The sequence below is a fragment of the Portunus trituberculatus genome, chromosome 41 (genome assembly GCF_017591435.1).
Source record: "Portunus trituberculatus isolate SZX2019 chromosome 41, ASM1759143v1, whole genome shotgun sequence".
In the NCBI taxonomy this organism is placed as follows: Eukaryota; Metazoa; Arthropoda; class Malacostraca; order Decapoda; family Portunidae; genus Portunus; species Portunus trituberculatus.
The window spans coordinates 6,921,655-6,935,987 of NC_059295.1; the positions used below are offsets into that span (position 1 = coordinate 6,921,655).

The following is a 14,333-nucleotide window of genomic DNA, read 5'->3' on the forward strand; positions in this document are numbered from 1 at the left end:
ATACAGTGGGCTCCGAACTTAAAGAAACACATAAGGAAACTAGAGAAAGTACAGAGGCTGCAACAAAAATGGTGCCTGACTTAAGAGATTTGACTTATGAAGACAGACTGAAAAGAATGCAACTTCCGACCCTGGAAAACAGAAGAGAAAGGGGAGACCTGATAGCAATATACAGAGTGATGATTGGCATGGAAAAATGGATAGGGAAGATCTGTGTATGTGGAATGAAAGAATGTCGAGAGGGCATGGGAAAAACTAAAATGGCCACTTATAGGAGAGATGTGAAAAAATATAGCTTCCCTCATAGAAGGGTGGAAGCATGGAATAGTTTAGACGTGGAAGTGGTCAACGCAAGGAATATTCATGATTTTAAGAAAAGCTGGACATTAGTAGATATGGAGACGGGACAGTACGAGCATAGCTCTTTCCCGTATGTTACAATTAGGTAAATACAATTAGGTAAATACACACACTGAATTACACACACACAGTGGTTAGACTGGCTTCACAAGCCAGAGGACCAGGGTTCGATTCCCCGGCCGGGTGGAGATATTTGGGTGTGTCTCCTTTCACGTGTAGCCCCTGTTCACCTAGCAGTGAGTAGGTACGGGATGTAAATCGAGGAGTTGTGACCTTGTTGTCCTGGTGTGTGTGTGCCTGGTCTCACACATTAGACTCATTATTTCCAAAGATCGGAAATAATGAGCTCTGAGCTTGTTCCGTAGAGTAACGTCTGGTTGTCTCGTCAGAGACTGCAACAGATCAAATAAACAGTGAAACACACATAAATATGTCCCGAAATATAGACCTAAAGAAGAAGGAAAGAAAGATTGGTTTAACGAAAGGTGTGCTAGGGCAAAGGAGAAAAGGGATGGAGCATGGAAAAGGTGGAGGAGAAATAGAAATCCAGAAAATAAGGAAAACTTCAAAGCAGCGAGAAATGAATATGCTAAGGTGAGGAAGGAAGAAAAAAGGAACTATGAAAAGGACATTGTCGAAAAATGTAAGGTGCAACCGAAATTTTTCTACAGATTCATAAATGGAAAAATAAGGCAAAAAGAAACAATAGAAAGGTTAAAAGGAAAGAACGGGATGGTGGAAGACCCAAAAAGTATGGCAGAACTATTGAATAGTAAATTTCAGGAAGTTTTTACTTAGGAATCCAAATTCGAAAGACCACAGGGTAATAAAGAGACTGTCTATATGAAAGAGATTAAAGTAACCAAGCTTGAAATAAAATAGTTGATGACGAAATTAGATGAAGAGAAGACAATGGGACAGGATGAAGTCTCAGGCAGAATATTAAAAGAATGTAAGGAAGAACTAGCAAGTCCTATATACAACATCATAAAATGCTCAATAGAAAATGGAACAGTACCAGTAGAATGGAAAAGAGCTGAGGTGGTTCCCATATATAAGAAAGGAAGGAAGGAAGAACCTTTAAATTACAGACCAGTATCACTAACTATAAATATTATAGTATAATATGCAAGATGTGTGAAAGAGTAATAAAGAAACAATGGATCGAGTTTCTTGAAGACAACAAATTATTATCAAATAGCCAATTTGGTTTTTAGAAAAGGTCGGTCGTGTGTAACAAATTTACTGAGTTTCTACTCTAGAATAATTGATAGAGTACGAGAGAGAGGGATGGATTGACTGTATTTATTTGGATTTAAAAAAAGGCCTTTGATAAAGTGCCACATGAAAGATTACTGTGGAAGTTAGAGGAGAAGGGTGGCTTAAAAGGAAGCACATTGAGATGGATGGAAAATCATTTGAGAGGGAGAAAAATAAGGACGGTAGTTAAAGATCTGAAGTCCAAGTGGGGAGCAGTAGAAAGCGGAGTGCCACAGGGGTCAGTATTGGCGCCAATACTTTTTCTCATATATATATATATATATATATATATATATATATATATATATATATATATATATATATATATATATATATATATATATATAAACGACAAGCCAGAGGGAGTGAACAGCTACATAAATCTGTTTGCGGACGATGCGAAACTGTGCAGAGTTATAAAGCAAAAAGAGGATTGTGAAATACTGCAGGAACACTTAAACAAGATCTGGAAATGGAGTAAAAAATGGGAGATGGAATTCAATGTGGCCAAAAGCCATGTCATGGAAATAGGAAAGAGTGAAAGACGACAAGTGGGAATCGATAAGATGGGAGATGGAGTAGAACTAGAAAAGTAAAAAAGGAAAAGGACTTGGGAGTGACTATGGAAGAAAACAATCAACCGGTAAGCCATATTGATAGAATTTTCAGAGAGACATATAATTTGCTAAGGAATATTGGATTAGCATTTCACTACATGGACAAAGAAATGATGAAGAAATTGATAAATACTATAATAAAATCCAGATTGGAATATGCAGGAGTTGTGTGGACCCCCCATAAAAAGAAACACATAAGGAAGCTGGAGAAACTACAAAAAAATGGCTACAAGAATGGTCCAGAATTTGAAGGGATGACGTATGAGGAGAGACTAAAGGCTATGGATCTACCAACCCTGGAACAGAGAAGGGAGAGAGGGGATCTGATACAAGTTTATAAATTGATTAACGGAATGGATCAAGTGGATAATGAGAAACTGATTCTGAGAGAAGAATATGACATTAGAAGCACAAGATCGCATAGTTAAAAACTCAGGAAAGGAAGATGTCTGAGAGATATTAAAAAATATAGTTTCCCGCAAAGATGTGTTGAGACTTGGAACAGTTTGAGTGAGGAAGTGGTGTCAGCAAAGTGTGCATAGCTTTAAAGCTTTAAAGTGTAGATATGGAGACGGGGCCACACGAGCGTAGAGCTAGGCCCTGTAAAACTACAACTAGGTAAATAAATACAACTAGGTAAATACATCCCAAGCCATCCACACACATCCATCCCAATCCATCTACACACACACGCATGCATACATCCCAAAAAATCCACACACATTTATCTCAATCTATCTACATACACACACACGCATGCATACATCCCAAAACACACACACACACACACACACACACACACACACACACACACCCTATAGCTACATTAAGTGCCAATTCGCCACTGTTGTTTTACGTACGTAGAGTTTCCGACTCAAAAACGGTGCCTAGCGATTGGAGAAAGCAGTCGCAAGACAAGACCAACATGTTGGTCTTGCTAGTCGATTTGCAACTTTATTTACATTGTAACGTCACGGAGTAAGCTTTGAAAAATGTGGTCTCCAGATATAGAGAAGATGTTAGAGTTGGTGAGGGAAAAAGAATACATCTGGGACACTAGAAATGAATTATCCAGTAAAAAAAAAAAAAAAAAGAAAAAAAAAAAAAAAAAAGAAAAGAAAGAAAAAAAAAAAAAAAACTTGCGCAAATCGTCGTTCGACGAAATAGCTGCCACTCCACAAGAACTGTTTCCCTCAATGCAGGGTGTTGTTGGAGGTGAGGATTGAAGACTTGTCAGAATCTAATTTGATCACAATTGTGCATAGTCTTCTTATGATTAACAATTTTCTTATAAGAAATGAAGGCTAATTTAGAGTGTGATAGACACTCCTTTCTTTCCTTCTACTTAGCCAGGGACGTATCCACAGGCATTTTCTTTTCTGTTGACTCTTCCGGTACACCAAAAGAAGAGCAACCACAGCTTCAGCATCGTCACTAGAGGAAGACATCTTGGCGGGTAGCTGTTTGTTTACACTCACTTCCCGCCAAGGCGCCAACTAGTCGATGCTTTTACAGTCGCTATGTGTGACACTTTCCGACTAGAAGAGATGAGTCGGAAACTATACCTACGTAAAATTTGAGTCGCAAATTAGCACGTGTGAACCTTCCTTAAGGAAATTAGAAGCATTTTATTGTTCTTGTTTCACATCTTTAGTTTATAATCAGTCTGAGTACCTTCTTTGTTTTATAGTTTTTTCTTTCAGTGGACGTGAGGCTTATTTATATTCATGACATAAGACAGTGACTTCAATGGCAAGACATTTGCATCATTAAAGGATCCGAATTCTGAAGTCTTTTCCGTGACTTTTGTCCGCTTTGAATTGGTGGTAAGTTAAAGTAAAAAAAAAAAAAAAAGATATTTTCTGTGTACATGGCAGCAAAAAAAGAAAAGAAAAAAAAAAAAAAAGAAAACTCTCAGCGTCTGCACCCTCAGGGCTAAGCCCGGCGGATCGCTTAGATCCATAATGTATATGAAGAAGAGGCAATATGTTGTAACGATAATGCAAACCTTGTCGAAAGAAGAAAAAGAAAGAAAGAAACCAACAAATTATACATGGTTCCTCAACAGATAGCTCCAGTATCTTTAGTAGACGGCAGCAAACCCTTGTATTTAAACACAAGGCTCTGGTGAATATTGAATTATAGGACCATGGTTAGTGTTATCAGTGATGTATTCTGTTTGACAAGAAAAATGATGCCATTCTTTCAGACAAGTTTTTAAGGTAATTTTTAGTACCATTTATGAACTACCGATTATTTTGACTTTCCCGTGATTTTTTTTTTTATCAAACTTAAGCATCTAACATATCTTTTGGAGTAAAGATGAGAGGAGAGGAACAAGGAAGTTGAATAAAAGAACGCGCCATGACGTTATAAAAGCGAAGCCAGCGCGTTATTGTTTCGCTGCTGCCATTATACTCCCCTGTGCACTCAAAACATTGCCGACCACCCATTGAAAATACATGGGAACGCCCGACTTACGCTTCTTGTTTTCTGTCTTATGTCCATGTTTCGAGGCTACCTACCATATATGTAACCTTAAAAGACTCGTAACAGTTGTGGCATACCGTGGCACAAAGATTTAGACGGTAAATTATACATAAAAATTAGATAATACAGTGCTTTCCAGCTTTGGCGGACTTGGGTGAGAAGTGGTATAGCTGTCTTTGAGGCAGACGTATGACTGGACCAGGTCATGCACTGTAGGGGTTTGTACTTCCGTACGGTATGTTCGGCTATATGTATACAGGCGCCATGGGACGGAATCAGTATATACTCAGTTGGAGCTCGGCTCGCATGAGAGACTGACTTAAACCTCCTCGCTCCTCAATAAACTTCAGGAACTGTCCCGTTTCTTTGGCTCCATCTCACACCCCTTCACTGTTTGTTCCTTGTCATTCAATAAACGAGAAAAAAAAAAAAATTGCCATAATTTTTCCCGGAAACGTCCTGCTTTCAGTATTGTATCTATTTCGTATTAACACCGTTAGTAATAGGACTACATGACATATTTAGTAAACTACAATGTGGTTTACATAAGTTAAACCATCAGTTTTCTTAGTTTTCCTCTAGTAATGAAAAAGAAAATGGCAATTTCCCATTGCTTAACATGGGAGAGGGCAATGTTTTGGGTGTTAGTTGCGATCGTAAGCTCCGCCTACCGCCTCATAAGCTCCGCCCACTGGCTTCACTTTTTTTTTTTAGTACAGCTGGACAGTGCTGCCAGATTGAAATTTTCCTAGTTTTGGGGAAATTATGATGATCGGGAAATGAGGAATTCAGGTCCATTTTAGGGGAATTTTCATATGCGACTTCGAATTTACTAGAAAATTTGGGATTTTTCATTGTGGAGCAGCATTTTCTCTGAATTTGGTAATTCTTCAACACATCAAACTAATTAATGTGATACATAATAACTTTAACGGATTTATCTATGGAAATATAATAATTTCAAGATGAAGAGCTATCCACTAGTAGGAAACGGACGAGCGATGAGGGAGTGGACGCGTCCTCGTCCTGTACGAGTCACGAGAGTCACGAGACCCAAGTCAGTAAGTTAGTGACACTGACACCCACACCACGGGCCACATGACTGTCACACAGTCACTGTCCGTGTCACTGAGATGGGGTCACGGTGGAATTGTACAGATTACTTTCAACACCTTACAGTGGTATGTTTATTAGTTTTTAATTGTCTGATATTTGCGAAAGAGTTAGGATATAATGTTGACCTATGGATTGGAAGAAAGAGTACTAATGATATGTGTCGTGATTCGGTGTTATTTCACTTATTTGACAGGAATATATATATATATATATATATATATATATATATATATATATATATATATATATATATATATATATATATATATATATATATATGTAAAAATGGTTGGCTATCAATATGTGCTTAGTTACTTAGTATCATGTCGATACCTGAAAGAGGATTTTTGTTTTAGTTTCCCTGTAAGTAACGCCCTTCAACGTATGACCTCTGATATGTATGATTCAGAGTGATTCAGACAGATAATACAGGCTAAGTTTAACAAACCAATGCACCATTTTAGTTTAAAGTTATGATCAGTTTGGAAAAGTGTACTATTTTTTGTTTTCATTATTGTTCTATAAGCTTTCAGATTAAGTGTGTCCAGCGTGAATATAATTGGATCTTTCAGTTACCTATGCCAGTATCCTATTGTCCATACTACAAGTTAAAAGATAAGTCTATTTTTTAGCTATAACTCGAATAAAAAATCAATGCAAGGAAAACTTTTTGAAATGGGAAAATTTTGTCCAAAATGGGGAATTTTGGCACTCAGATTTGGGTAAATTTGAGCCACTGCATCTGGCAGCACTGCAGCGGGATAGGCGCTTGCCGCTGCAGTCAGTCAGTCACAGTGCAGTGGGTAGAAATGAGCGTCCAAATGAGCCCCGGGATCTTCAGAGTGCCTCTAAAGGCTCTTCTACCCTCAAACTTTTACGCCGGTGAATAACCGGAGAGCTGCGTCGGAAATAAGTGGTTAGCTTCCAAACTCGGCGTGCAGGCAGGAGATTCCCTCGAGCTTATCGTTATCAGTCACCTGTGAGCAGCCACAGGGGATGTATGCTGTATTTATGGATGCCTCCCCCCCCACACTGTCAATATAGTTCAAGAGGTCCCTTATGGACCCACTGCGGCACAAAATTGAGGAAAAGAAGAAAAAGAGGGGTCATTGGTGCAAGGAATGCCTCTGCAGGCAGAGTGAAAGAGGATGTAACGCTGCTGACGTAACATAACATATAACATAACATAAATAATAGGATAACAAAGGGCCACCAGGGCCCATCTAAGTTATCCTGTATCAGTCGCACAGCGACCTCGTCATCAATACTTAAAGATACACTTACAAGTACACAATACATTATATACTAATTCTAAATATTTGGCCCATTAACAGGGCTAAGTCCTGCAGCGAAATCCTCTACAATTTGTGGTCCCCATACATGGGGATCGTCTTATTTAACTATAGTAAATTTCTTATAAAAACTATCATGCAGTGCTATACATAATTATAAATCTAATAAATTTAAGTGCTTATCTAATCTGTTTTTAAACATTGTCAAACTAGTGCTATTTACAACCGTCTCTGGCAATGCATTCCAGAAGTCTACCACCCTATGACTAAAGAAATATTTCCTTATATCTAACCTGCAGCCTTGCTTTCTAATCTTCCTGCCATGATTTCTAGTCCTATTTCCTCCTCTAAGGTAAAGAAAGATCTCACATCTATGTAGTTTGTATCTGAGAACATTTTAAATAACTCTATCATATCCCTCTTATACATCTCCTCTCAAATGAAAACATGTTTAATTCCTTTAATCTATCTCTATACTCCAGGCGCTTTAATGCTGGTATCATCCTAGTTGCTCTTCTCTGAACTGCTTCTAACATGTTGATATCCTGCCTATAGTGGGGTGACCAGGCCTGTATGCAATACTCTAAATGGGGCCTAACATAGGAATTATATAAGCTACGCACCACTTCCTTACTTTTATAACTAACATTTCTATTTATAAAACCCAGGATCCTATTTGCCCTATTTCTTGCTTCTAAACATTGCTTTGAAAATTTCATAGTCCTGTCTATCACTACTCCTAAATCCTTTCCTTCCTCTACTGCCTCTAGCCAACATCCCTCCATCTCATAGTTAAAGTTTGTGTTGTCTTTACCTAAATGCATAACCTGACACTTTTAGAATTAAACTCCATCTGCCACCTGTCTGCCCATGCTATCAGCCTGTCCAGGTCTCGTTGTATTCTGTAATTGTCCTTTTCACCCTGTACTGCACATGCTATCTTAGTATCATCTGCAAACTTTGATACTTTGCTACTAATTCCTATATCTAAATCGTTAATGTACACCAAGAAAAGAAGAGGTCCTAGCACTGATCCTTGGGGTACCCACTAACCACTTCCTTCCACTCAGACATTGCCCCATTTAATACTACTCTCTGTTTCCTATCAGAAAGCCATTCACTAATCCAATCAACTAACCTACCCCTATCCCATGTAGTCTCAATTTGTACACTAGCCTCCTATGCGGTACCTTATCAAACGCCTTGCTAAAATCTAGATATATAACATCTATGCTATTTCCATCATCTAACTCCTTGGTAATATATTCTAAGATATCGAGCAAATTTGTAAGACAGGACCTCCCTGATCTAAAGCCATGTTGGGTATCTCTAATTAATCTATTCTCATTTAAATGCTCCCAAATACTACCCTTAATGATTTTCTCTAGTATCTTACATACTATACTAGTTAAACTGATCGGTCTATAATTATTCGCATCATCCTTCCTACCTTTTTAAATATTGGAGTAACATTAGCTAACTTCCAGTCCTGAGGTATCTCAGCAAACCTAAGTGATCTTTCAAAGATTAACTTAAGTGCTTCAGAAATACTGTCTACACCCTCCCTAAGTACTCTGGCATGTAGCTCATCAGGACCACTAGCTTTCCTATCGTCTAGTTCAAGAATAAATTTCCTAATAATTCCCGGTTTTATATCAATATTTTCTAAAGCTCTTAAACTACTCGTCGCACTGTTTGTAACAGGATTTCCTATTCTTTCCTAGTAAATACTGAAGAAAATTGTTCATTCAATAATTCTACTATGTCTTCATTTTGATCCACTACTACACCATCTTTTCTGAGTGGTCCAATCCTATCCTTATTTCTTTTATCACTGACCTTGTAATAACTATATAATTTTTTGGGATCTTTACTCCCAGCTCTAGCTAGTTTTATCTCTGCCTGCCTTTTACTTTTTTTTATAACCTTACTCAAATCATCTCTGACCTGTCTGTACCTAATCAAATCTACATCTTCCCCACTTTTCTGCAACTCTCTGTATGCCCTCTTCTTCTCTCTGATCTGGCTACCTATCTCATGAGTCCACCATAATGGCTTCCTGTTTCTCTGCCTTATATCTTTGTAAGGGATACACTGCATCACGTACACCTTCCTCCACTGTTGAAATGTGATCGGGTGAGAGCAGGGTAATTAGGATTTCATCGCCAAAATGCCTTTGGTTGATGGGATCCCGCGCGCTTCATAGCCCTGCCCACTTTTACCATATATGGAAGTCCTGGTAAAGTAGTCGGGTTATTCCCCGGAATACAAGTCTGAGTGTAGAAAGGCCTTAAGAGGCAAAGAAGGGTGATGCTTGTTAAGTCTAAATGAGCCTCGCGTTCCTCAGTGTGCCTCATACTGCCTCCGAGAGGCAAAGAGGAATGAGGGTGACATAATGTAAAAAACCTGCTCTACTACATCCATTCCACAAATAGGCAAATAAACTTGCCTTATGCTTCGTGTTAAACATCTTAATAAATTATAGGCTTCTCCCAAGAGAGAGAGAGAGAGAGAGAGAGAGAGAGAGAGAGAGAGAGAAAAACTTTTTTTTTTCTCTCTCTCTCTCTCTCTCTCTCTGTTTACATTCGATTTCTCTGGTGATACCTGTTCTCTCGAGTCGATAATAGAAACGGAAACTAAAAAAAAAAAAAAAAACCGCATCTTTCGCTCCTCTTCCTACTCTCTCTCTTATTGTCTTTTATTGATATTTCTCTCTCTTATTCTCTTTTTTCTGCTTTTTATCCCTCTTATTCTCTCCCTCTCTTTTGGGAGAAGATAAACTGCAGTACACTGTAATATTTTGTTTGAATAAGGAGCTCTTATAAGCATAATAACACTCCTTGCACTCAAGAGAGCAACTGAGCCTTGAGCAGGGTGACCAGACAAATTTCGAATATTTCAAGATGGACTTCGAAAAAATCCAAGATCTACCAGAAAGTCCCAAGATTAAAAAAATGATAATAAATCATTAATGAATATTAGTTTGAAATAAGATGAAATCTTACTTTTCAGTATTACTGCAGGTATGCACGAATTACCAGTTGGGGGTTCATCTGTTTCGCTCTCAATGGCATCCTCCACAGCTGGATGCAGTGTTGCCTGCCATCCTCTCCTCTTTGCCTTTTGCTCTCTCTCTCTCAGCACACCGGTAGCACTGCCCACTTTTTACGTTGCTGATGAGGGATGTTGATGGTTACCATTGATAGCATGGTACTGTACCTCTTGACGGCTGATTGCTTGCTTAGCAAGAAGCCTGTTTGTCTGTTTAGTTTTATTATCTTCTGTTACGAAAATACCCGTGCCACACATGCAAAAGAATGTGGAAGAGCTAGCATGTCGTACTTGAATTTTGACAAACAGTCAAATTTCAGCTCATTGCTTCCATCCATCACTGATTTTAATTCACTCCAAAAAGGAGATGTACTCTCGTCAAGATTTCTCAGTGCTTTTGCATTCGGCATTGGTCTTGCAGGACGTCCAATTCTTCCTCGTTCACAAGTCTTGGAAAATGGAGTGCTAACAAAGTTCCACACAGAGTTATGCAAAGTAAGATACGAGTCCAGTCGTGAACCACTTGAGAACTGATATACTGTGATTGTGTAAGGGTGGCTGATGCCACCGTGGCCGGCAGCCGGCCACCGCTTTCTGAACGTGTCCTGTACACGGCCGCCGTACGTATCTGTTTGTCTGACTGTAAGTTATTTCGCTGCCCCGTTTGGGTCTGACTCTGAGTGTGTCCTGTACACGTAAAATTGATTATAAATAGAGTTTCATTGAGTGTGTCTGTGTTTCTTAACTTAAAAGAGCATACCATATACAGATATTCAAAATAAAGTTAGACAAAATATCCCATGACTTGAGGCATTTCTGCAGAAAATTCCCAAGATTCCAAGGTCAAGTGTGAAATTCCTATATCTTGGGAAAAATCCCTAGGTCTGCTCACCTGGCCCTGAGGAAAGCTGCGAGTTGGTATGAACAAGTCGTGCGTCTGGCAGGGATTTCTCATCTGCAGATGTACACTCACAGGGCTCATTTGCACCTGATGGCTCATTTCTATACGCTACACCGTCTTCTTCAATCTAACCTCCTTGGAGAGCAAGGAGGTAAGATTGAAGGAGCCAATCCCGCTGTACTAAAAAAGTGAAACCAGTGGGCGGAGCTTATGAAGCGGTGGACGCAACTTATGATCCCAAAACAATGGGAAATTGCCAGAGGTGGGCAAGAGCACTCTTCCGCTCCTCCGCTCCGCTTCCAAATCACGAGCGGAGGAGTGCGAGAGCCAAAAATTTAAAATCAGAATGGAGCAGCAGGGAGCAGACGGTTAAAAATCAGAGTCCGCTTTTCCGCTCGTGGTCTTTTTTTTTCTCATAGTCCGCTCGCTCAGTCCGCTCTTCCACTTGCGCTATTTGTTTTCATTCCCCACTCACACCTCCACTCGCACTCCCTCTGTCCACTAGCACTCTCTGCTCTCCGCTCTCCGCTCTCTGCTCTCCGCTTTCCACTTGTGCTCTCCGCTCTCCTCTCTCCTCTCTCCGCTCTCTGCTCTCCGCTTTTCCACTCATGTTCTCCGTTCTCCGCTCTCCCTTCTGCACTCTCCGTTCCCGCTTTCCGCTCTCCGCTCTCCGCTCGCAAGTGTTAGGTCATGATAGCTAAGAGGAGAAGAAGAAGGAGGAGGAGTAGAAGGGGGAGAATTAACTTCCTGTGTATTGATCTACTAACCTGCTTTATAAAAGTTCAAGTTAGGGAAAAACTAAATCAAATCTCTCTCTCTCTCTCTCTCTCTCTCTCTCCATGTGTGTGTGTGTGTGTGTGTGTGTGTGTGTGTGTGTGTGATTCACTGTGTGATCTGCTGCAGCCTCTGACGAGACAGCCAGACGTTACCCTACGGAACGAGCTCAGAGCTCATTGTTTCCGATCTTCGGATAGGCCTGAGACCAGGCATACACCACACACCGGTACAACAAGGTCACAACTCCTCGATTTGCATCCCGTACCTACTCACTGCTGCTAGGTGAACAGGGGCTACACGTGAAAGGAGACACACCCAAATATCTCCACCCGGCCGGGGAATCGAACCCCGGTCATCTGGCTTGTGAAGCCAGCTCTCTAACCACTGAGCCACCGGGCCGTGTGTGTGTGTGTGTGTGTGTGTGTGTGTGTGTGTGTGTGTGTTGTGTAGCGAACAGAGAGAGAGAGAGAGAGAGAGAGAGAGAGAGAGATGCTGCTACTGCTAGTTCTACGACAACAACTACTACTACTACTACTACTATTACTACAATTTACCACAACAATTACTCATGCTGCTACTGCTAATATTACTACTACTGCTACTACTGTTACTACTACTGCTACTACTACTACTACTACTACTACTACTACTACTACTACTACTACTACTACTACTACTATCACTGACACTACTACGAATATTACTACTATTACTACTACTGCTACTACTACTACTACTACTACTACTGCTGCTGCTACCACCACTGCACTACACAACTGCTACTGCTACCACCACCACTGCTACTACCACTACCACCACTGCACCACCACTGCCACCTGCACACCACTGCACTGCTACTGCTGCACTGCTGCACTGCTGCCACCACCACCACCACCACCACCACTGCACCACCACCACCACTGCTGCTGCACCTGCTGCACTGCACCACTGCCACTGCTGCTGCTACTGCTGCTGCTACCACCACTGCCACCACCACCACCACCACCAACCACCACCACCACCACCACCACCACCACCAGCTGCTGCCACCACACCACCACTGCACTGCTGCTGCTGTTACCACTGCCACTGCACCACTGCACCACCACCACCACCACCTGCCACCACCACTGCCACCACTGCACCACTGCTGCCACACCACCACCACCTGCTGCTGCTACCACCACTGCTGCACTGCACCACCACCACCACCACTGCTGCTGCTGCTGCTGCTGCCACCACCACTACTGCTGCACCACCTGCTGCTGCTGCTGCACCTGCTGCCACTGCACCACTGCCACTGCTGCTGCTGCACTGCACTGCTGCACTGCTACTGCTGCTGCTACCTGCTGCCACTGCTGCCACCACCACTGCTGCTGCTGCTGCACCACTGCTGCTGCTGCTGCTGCTGCTGCTGCTGCTGCTGCACCACTGCTGCTGCTGCTGCTGCTGCTGCTGCTGCTGCACTGCTGCTGCACCACTACTGCTGCTGCTGCTACTGCACCACTGCTGCTGCTGCTGCTGCTCACTACTACTGCTGCTGCACTACTGCACTGCTGCACCTGCTGCTGCTACTGCTACTGCTGCTACTACTACTGCTGCTGCTACTACTGCTACTGCTACCACCACTGCTACTGCTACTGCTACTACTACTGCTACTGCTACTGCTGCTGCGACTACTACACTACTACTGCTGCTACTACTACTACTACTACTACTACTACTACTACTACTACTACTACTACTACTACTACTGCTGCTACTACTACTACTACTACTACTACTACTACTACTACTACTACTACTACTACTACTACTACTACTACTACTACTACTACTACTACTACTACTACTACTACTACCTTAAAAAATACCTCCACCCCATGTTTATTGATGCGTCAATTGAGGGCTCCACTACTTGGAGGTCATTAGCCCCAACTCTCGCTAATGACTGTGGCATCCAACCATATCTAATACTCTATAATATAAACATTAGTTGTTAGCTATAAATTCACTCTACCTCTACTCTATCTACTCTTATGCCACTCTCCACCACTGTAGCCTCGCAGTCAAGGCCACTTAAATCTGCAGGTATGGGAGTGGAATGCCTTGTCCCCCTGAGACACAGGAGGGCTGATCTGAGGAGGGAGAATGAAAGACGGCACCTCATCCATGCGACGACATGGCTCCTTGGCTGGTGCTTCTTTTCTGCCATTAGGTCGGCTAGTCTTGAGTAGAAGCACTGAGCCTTGGAGCCCATCCCGCCACTACTACTACTACTACTACTACTACTACTACTTCTACTATTACTACTACTGCTTATAATATTGTTATTGCTGCTACTACTAGTACTGTTACTACTACTACTACTACTACTATTACTACTACTACTACTACTACTACTACTACTACTACTACTACTACTACTACTACTATTACTTCTAATAATAATCAATATTATTACTATCA

At 41.3% G+C, this 14,333-nt stretch overlaps 1 long non-coding RNA gene across 1 annotated transcript in view; it reads left to right on the forward strand.

The window, feature by feature from the left end:
• The first annotated feature begins 5,798 nt into the window (after positions 1–5,798).
• The window catches only part of LOC123517018, a 16,565-nt gene continuing 8,030 nt past the window's right edge, over positions 5,799–14,333 (forward strand). Inside the window, exon 1 of the long non-coding RNA XR_006678364.1 lies at positions 5,799–5,908. This is a non-coding gene — a long non-coding RNA (uncharacterized LOC123517018). The remainder of the gene's footprint in view (positions 5,909–14,333) is intronic.